General features: G+C 32.4%; 1 long non-coding RNA gene across 2 annotated transcripts; it reads right to left on the reverse strand.

Annotated features, from left to right (window-relative positions):
* Positions 1-3,729: 3,729 nt before the first annotated feature.
* Positions 3,730-5,452, reverse strand: LOC145101742 (uncharacterized). 2 transcript variants are annotated; one of them, XR_013705800.1, is made up of 5 exons: positions 4,999-5,452; positions 4,444-4,884; positions 4,089-4,175; positions 3,890-3,980; positions 3,730-3,791 (listed from the first exon to the last, which is right to left on the reverse strand). It is a non-coding gene; the product is annotated as an uncharacterized LOC145101742 (long non-coding RNA). The 2 variants fall into 2 exon arrangements; XR_013705799.1 differs by having other exon boundaries at positions 3,890-4,175.
* Between the last annotated feature and the right edge of the window lie 1,636 nt (positions 5,453-7,088).

Below are 7,088 nucleotides of genomic sequence, written 5' to 3' on the forward strand. Positions count from 1 at the left end.
TGCCACCTATACATGGTCTGTGAAAAATAAAAAGTAAATTTTAAAAAAACAAACTAAAAACAAATGAGTATAAGATACCATAATTAATATTTAATATATTGCCTTGAAACGCGAAAACATCTGCAGAAGAGCCTCATAGGGAATATCATTGAACCGGGGCTACAAATGATCCATATTCTCCCAATAGAGACTAATACACATGCCGTGGATTTTCCTAGACCCAAACCTACATTGAAAAGAACTATATAATTAGAATTTTAACATAAAAAATTAATGTTTTAAATTATGAGAACACTAACTTTTTCCCTTTCCGCTGATGAGGGGCAACAAAGAATCCTAAAAATCACTCGCATTCGAGTCGTGACCGCCCGTAACACCTCTAGAGGTGGAGCCATGCGGCGTCGGTGGCGTGTTCGGTGGCCGTGTCATGTGCGGGGTATGTGGAGACCGAAAGGATGCATGTGCATTTGCACCCTCAAAATAGTACTCCTCAAATCTATCATGACCACACGGCCTCAAAACCGTTTGTGGGGTCGGCAACTCAACACCTATATTTGGAAACTGGGGTGTAGAACCCATTTGTGGGGATTGGGGCCTATAAAACGTCTGTAGGAGCTGGGGCCTATAATCTGTCTGTATAAGCTGGGACATATGACCCGTCCCTCGAGCCTGATGGTGAAGAATCCCAGCCAAGTTTGCTAAAGGATCAGCCAGGTCAGTTTGTTCATTAATGGCACCCTGACTGTTGGAGTCTGCAACTCATGTCCTTACCGGCGTATCGATTTGTATGAGTGACGTCCTATAACGTGGCTCATCGGTAGAATTAGGGGATAACCCTCCCCCTCCTATGCCCCGCATTGCTAGAAGAAGTGTTGGTACTGCGGCGTTTATCCTTGCGTCCATTACCCGACATGCTGCATTTAATAGAACAAGAATGGTCAAACATATAATATAAGATTGATAAGTCATGAAAAAACAAATGTTAAAACAACGGGATGTCTAAATCAAAATCATTAACAAAACAACATTTAATTTTAAAGTTTTTGTACACCCGTCCCATAAAGGCTCACTCGCTTGTTTCAAAATTTTATAAAAATTTTGGGCTTCAAGATTTGGGTGTTGTGGTGTCTGTTGATAATACGAAGCCTCTGGTTGGTGCATGTTATCGATAACCATCTCCTCGTACCCCACGTGTTGAGATGAAATTGGGGGAGCTCACTAAGCTTTGTGCCTACAGTTTCAGTTTTGGTTTCAGCTATTTCTGCTAGCAAAGGGAAGAGCTCGGGATGATGGCATCGCACACACCACAACTTCAGTTTTATCCTGGGAGTTTTATTCAGAGATTTTTATATGATTGATACATTTTTTGTTTTAACACAGTTACTATGACTTTTGAGTTACTCATTCCATGGATCTTATTATCTATTTCATTCGATGATGTGATTTTTAGTAATATTAGAACAAAAAAAAAATTTGGGTCGTATTTTGGGTTGTTACATATACCTATTAACAACGTTCATAAAGTCGTGTGCACCTTCAAATCTCTTACTCATTTAACGGTTTAATATTGTAATACTTATTAATATTTGCGATATTTGATATGCATACATGTAGACACATACACACATAGATAAACGTAAACATACATATACACATACACATTGAAATACACATACATACACATATGTACTTACATACACATTCAAATACACACACATTCCTACACATACACATACACATATATATTTACATACACACCCACATTCGCGTACATACGTATACATACATACATACACATATACATACATACATACATACATACATACATACATACATATCTACATACATACATACATACATACATACATATATACATACATACATATATACATACATACATACATACATTCATAAATACACATACACATACATAAACATAGATACATACATATTTCCCTTTATTATAATCATTTTTCATTATTTATAAATTAAATATAAATTATTTCACCTTATTGATGTGTTAAACGTAGCTTTTCTCGTTTAATCGTTTGTTTGTATGTTAAACACATTTGTTACAATTATTACATATTATTATGATGTTTATAATAGTATTATTAATATGATTTTAATTGTTCGTGTCTTAAATAGGTAAGAAAAAATTATCCAAAAAAATTTTAAAAGTCGAATAATAAAAAATAATAATAATGGGAATAGTAATAATAATAATAATAATAATAATAATAATAATAATAATAATGGAAATTATAAATCAGTCGCTATTTCGGAGTTATTATGTAACTATTTTCTTCTGTCGCTAGCCGTAGCTATTCTATAGCTAATTAGCTATAGAATAACTACGAATTTGTATCCGTAGCCATTCCGTAACTAATGAGCTACGGAATAGCTACGGAATAGCTATGGATTCGCATTCATAGTGATTCTGTAGCTATTCCGTAGCTAATGAGCTATGGAATAGCTACCGATTCGCATCCGTAACTATTTCGTAGCTAATGAGCTACGAAATAGCTACGGACTAACATCTGTAACTATTTTGTAGCTATTTTGTACCTATTCTGTAGCTATTCCGTTGCCAAATTAGGGTGTCCCATTCTGTTGTAGCTGATCCGTAGTCATTTCGTAGCTAATTAGCTACAAAAATTTTCTGTAGCTATTTTCCGTATGAAAACCCTATGTTTTCTAGTAGTGATACAAGATTAAAATTTGTTTTTGAAAAAGAAAGTAGATGCTCTACTTCTGGTAGAGTAAACGTTAAAAGAAAATGAAAAAATATGGGCTAACTTGCATCTATTGTAGCTCGATTTCAAGGTTGATATCCCAAAAGAACAAACCCTAATAGATATCAACCCAAATGAAATTATCATTTCAACATAAACTAAGAAGATTTCATGAGTTTAGTAAACTATATTTCAATATCATTTACCGTGAAGTTGAATCATCACTTAGTCAAATCAAGCCAAGTGATTAAAAAAGACCTTCTGATGTGTCTGTTGAACCCTTAATGGAAAAAAAATGAAACTGTATTAAGGTTGAGTGAAAATAACAAAATTCTTTTAAACCCAAAACAAGCTTCAAGAGACTTAATTAAAAAAAAAAAACTAACTAATTTTGAAACAAAACGTGAAGAATCATCCTAACTCTAATTATATTTATATGAAGGAAAATCTTAACTTTATGCATCTTTACTTGAAAATGAAAATCATACTGAAAAACCAACTCATTTTTCCTATTTTGCTTATTTTATTTTTAACTATCAGGCGTGAATGATAAGAGCTTCTTCATTTTTTCCTTCTTTTATTATTCATTCAACTATTAGGTATAAGAATTTAGAGTATAAATCAAACCAATGATGATTTGTTCTTCAACTTACCAGATGGGACGTTTTTTGCTAGCAATTAAGGGTGGGGTTAGGATTTTCCATAATTGGACCATGACGTTTAAGAGTCCTAAAAAGATATATAAGTGCAGAAACTCATCCATAAACATGCCAACTATCCTAGTCTGACACTCACCATTGGCACCCTCTTAGCATACAATACTTTCAGAAATCTCCCCAATTATATTAGTAAAAATACTTTCCATTAAACCAATTTATCATTTGGTTGATTTTTCCAATATACGATGCAGTAATAAGGAAGAATTGTGAGCAAATACATATTGTTAGTGTTTTATAATATAATATCTTGATGTCAAAAAAAAAAAAATACATATCATACCTTGTGTAAAGTAATTCAAATATCTACAAACATGAATCAACAAACTTAAACTCTCCCCTATATCAAGAATCCCAACACCAATTCATGTTAGAACAAATCAAAGAGAAAATTTATAAGATATACAGAATAAAGAGATGAAAATAATGAGAAATTACCTATGATTTGAAACTCTTCTTTGAAATTGTTGCCAACTCTCTATTCAAACTTGTTTTGTTTTTCCTAAACTCGTTTATTTACCCTATCCCACTTTGGAAGCATAGAATATGTTTACGGTTTTATGCTTTTAACAAACTTATAATATAAAAATAATATGGACAAAAAGAAGGTTATCGGGTTTAAAGCAAATAATACTACCTTGTAAAAAATTGTTGGAAGCCACCATGAAATTTTAGTTCTTCGTTGCCTTTTATGGGTTCATTGTATGTATGGAGTTTCTTTATCCTGTACAAATAAAATCATTCAAACGCAAATAAAAGATGGTCAATATATAAACTCACATAAATCATAAAAACACATACTAACAATTAACCAACCAAATCATTCAATCTTACACAATCGATTACCAATTTATAAGAATGCTATTAAACTCGATTCCTAATTTGCAAAATTTTTAGAAAAACAACCCCTAAGCATACATCACCAGATCTATAAAAGTGAGAACAAAAAACCTGCCATATTTGTCAAAGTTGAAATAAAGCATTTCCCTTACCTCCATATGTGGATTCCAACATGTGAACCACATCATCCAAGTCAAAAAGAAAACTTTCTCTCTTGTCTTGTACTATGTTGCATCATTGGGACTTTATGAACGTTATAGATGGGAACCTTAGCTCTAGAAATAAACATTATACTGGGGAATACCTAGATGTTACACAGGGGATCATGCAAACGCTTCATCCAGGTCAAAAAAAAAGACTAACTGCTAGATCAATAAGTTAGAAAAGAAAAAGATAAACACTCATGGAAGGCGAAGCAAGTGGAAGGTAAGTTTTAGGTTTACCTCTCTAAAAATTGACTTATAGTGGCGGTGGTGATAGTGGTGACGACAATGTTGTGCACTGCTCTTGATGGTGGTGATGTGTGGTTAGATAAGCAATTGGTATGGCCATGCCCTTCTTGTCCATCTTCAAGATTTGCATCAGATAGTAAACTACAAAAGTTATTTAGAGAAGCAAACCAGTATGGTCATACAAAATGATTGATTCCAAATATCATAAAAGATATAGAAGGATGCATTATAGGAACCACATGCTGTAATATGTACCTTTGAAGCCCCAATTTTGCTGGCTAGCATATCCACTTAGTATTTTTCGATCTAATTAACCCATAAAGGAAAGGAGTGGCATGTAGGTGTGGGTGTAGAGAGAATAAGAGAAAGAGGGGTGAGTGGTTAACAAAGGAGATGATGTTGGGCGTGAGTGTTTAAGGGTGGTAGGAGACGGACACAGTAGTTGATTTGAATTGTTGAAGACGGAAGGAGATGAAGTAGGGAGTGGATTTGGATTGTTGATAAAGAAGAAGCTCGAGATGGTGGTTGTTCGGTAATGGTGAAACTCGTGTTGATGGAGAGAGAGTGGGAAGCAGATGTGGTGTTCTTGTTAACGGAGGTATTAACCGGCAGGGCGCAGGAGGGAGTGGCGACATGTCACTCTGTTAAAATTAAAAACCTGCATATGAAAGACAAATGTTAGATCTCTAGGGTTTGTGACTGAAAGAGGTGCAACAGAGAGATTGAAAACAAGCATGTTAGGTGTGTATTTAATGCAAACAACGGTTGTACGCCTATGGATGAAATGGAAAGGTTGAGATATAATAGTAAAGGCCCAAAAAATGTTGATTTTAAAATTTAAATCCTAAGAAATCAATTTATCATCGAATAAACGACATTATATGTGGATTTAACAAGTCCCAATCAACATTTTAAGAGGTTGAGTCAAAAGTATGCTAAAATTAAACAAGTATATCCATTGGTTGATTATACGTTGAGTTTAACAATTTGCCCGATTTAAAATATAATATTTTTTATTGATGATTGGTTATACTTAAAGATTAAAGACTTGAATGTCTTAAAAAATATTATTATTATATTAAAGTTATTTATAGAAATAGTATGATTTTTTTTTATAAAATAGTGTGTGTGTGTGTGTGTATATATATATATATACACACACACACACACATATATATATATATATATATATATATATATATATATATAGACTTAGGTTATTTTGTTTTTACTAACTATTGCGTGCCAGAATGCATAGATCTAGACCACCGGATGGAATAGAATCAAAGGTCATGATCTGAGGGTCTATGATATTAGAATAGGATAACATGTACCATATAATCACACAAATTTCAGCATAAGGCCATTTTAGTCAATTAACCTATATTAAAAAAAAGGAAATTTTCGGATTTTTTGGGATAATTAATTCCTTTATTTTTAAAAATATTTATATTTTAAATTAATTCAAATTTAAAAATCCGATTTTGTTCTGTCAGAATGACAGAATGCCAACCTTAAACCAGTAAATATATTTTTCGATTTTATTCTGCCAGAATGACAGAATGTCAACCATAAACTAGTAACTATATTTTCGATTTTATTGTGTCAGAATCATAGAATGCCAACCATAAACTAGTAAATACATTCTGAAAAAAATACAGAAAATTGATTCTTGAACTAATAATATACCAAATAATTAAATTGTATGATTGTGATTCATTGAATAACGACAACATTCTGAGAGAATAACAAATGTAATTCTTAAAATATAATAACATTCTTAAACAGTGAGTGTGATCATTCTTTGATTCATTCTTCAAGCCTTTCCCATCAGGACTTCAAACCATTCTTCAAGCCATTTCTATCACAACCATACAATGTAACAACTACACACTAAACATATAAATAATTAACATTAAATCAGAATTGTCTTTCTATCAGAATTACATTGCATGAAAACCAGTTGTAATAGAATCCCAACAAAATCATTCTTATGTGATTCTACCATAATCATTTTTATATGATTGATCTTGAAAGGATACAAACTCTTGTCATCCTGAACCATGTCATCACTGAATCTCTTACCAATAAAACACTTAGCATCTGAAAACTAAACAGTACACAAGCTACCACATTATAATAAAAAAGGATGTGGGGTTAGAATAAAAAGTATGGTGTATATTCTAACTTCACAGAGAATCACAATAAGAGGAAAATATATCAAAGAAGATTAGGCTATGAAAAATGCATTGTCTTCTTCACATCAAACTTCATTGACTTTGTACATTGAATTTTCATTTGTCTATGATTATAGATACCTTCTTCAATCGATTTTCAATTCACAT

This window comes from Lactuca serriola, chromosome 4 (genome assembly GCF_051521515.1).
Source record: "Lactuca serriola cultivar US96UC23 chromosome 4, Lser_US96UC23_V15, whole genome shotgun sequence".
NCBI classification, from domain to species: domain Eukaryota; kingdom Viridiplantae; phylum Streptophyta; class Magnoliopsida; order Asterales; family Asteraceae; genus Lactuca; species Lactuca serriola.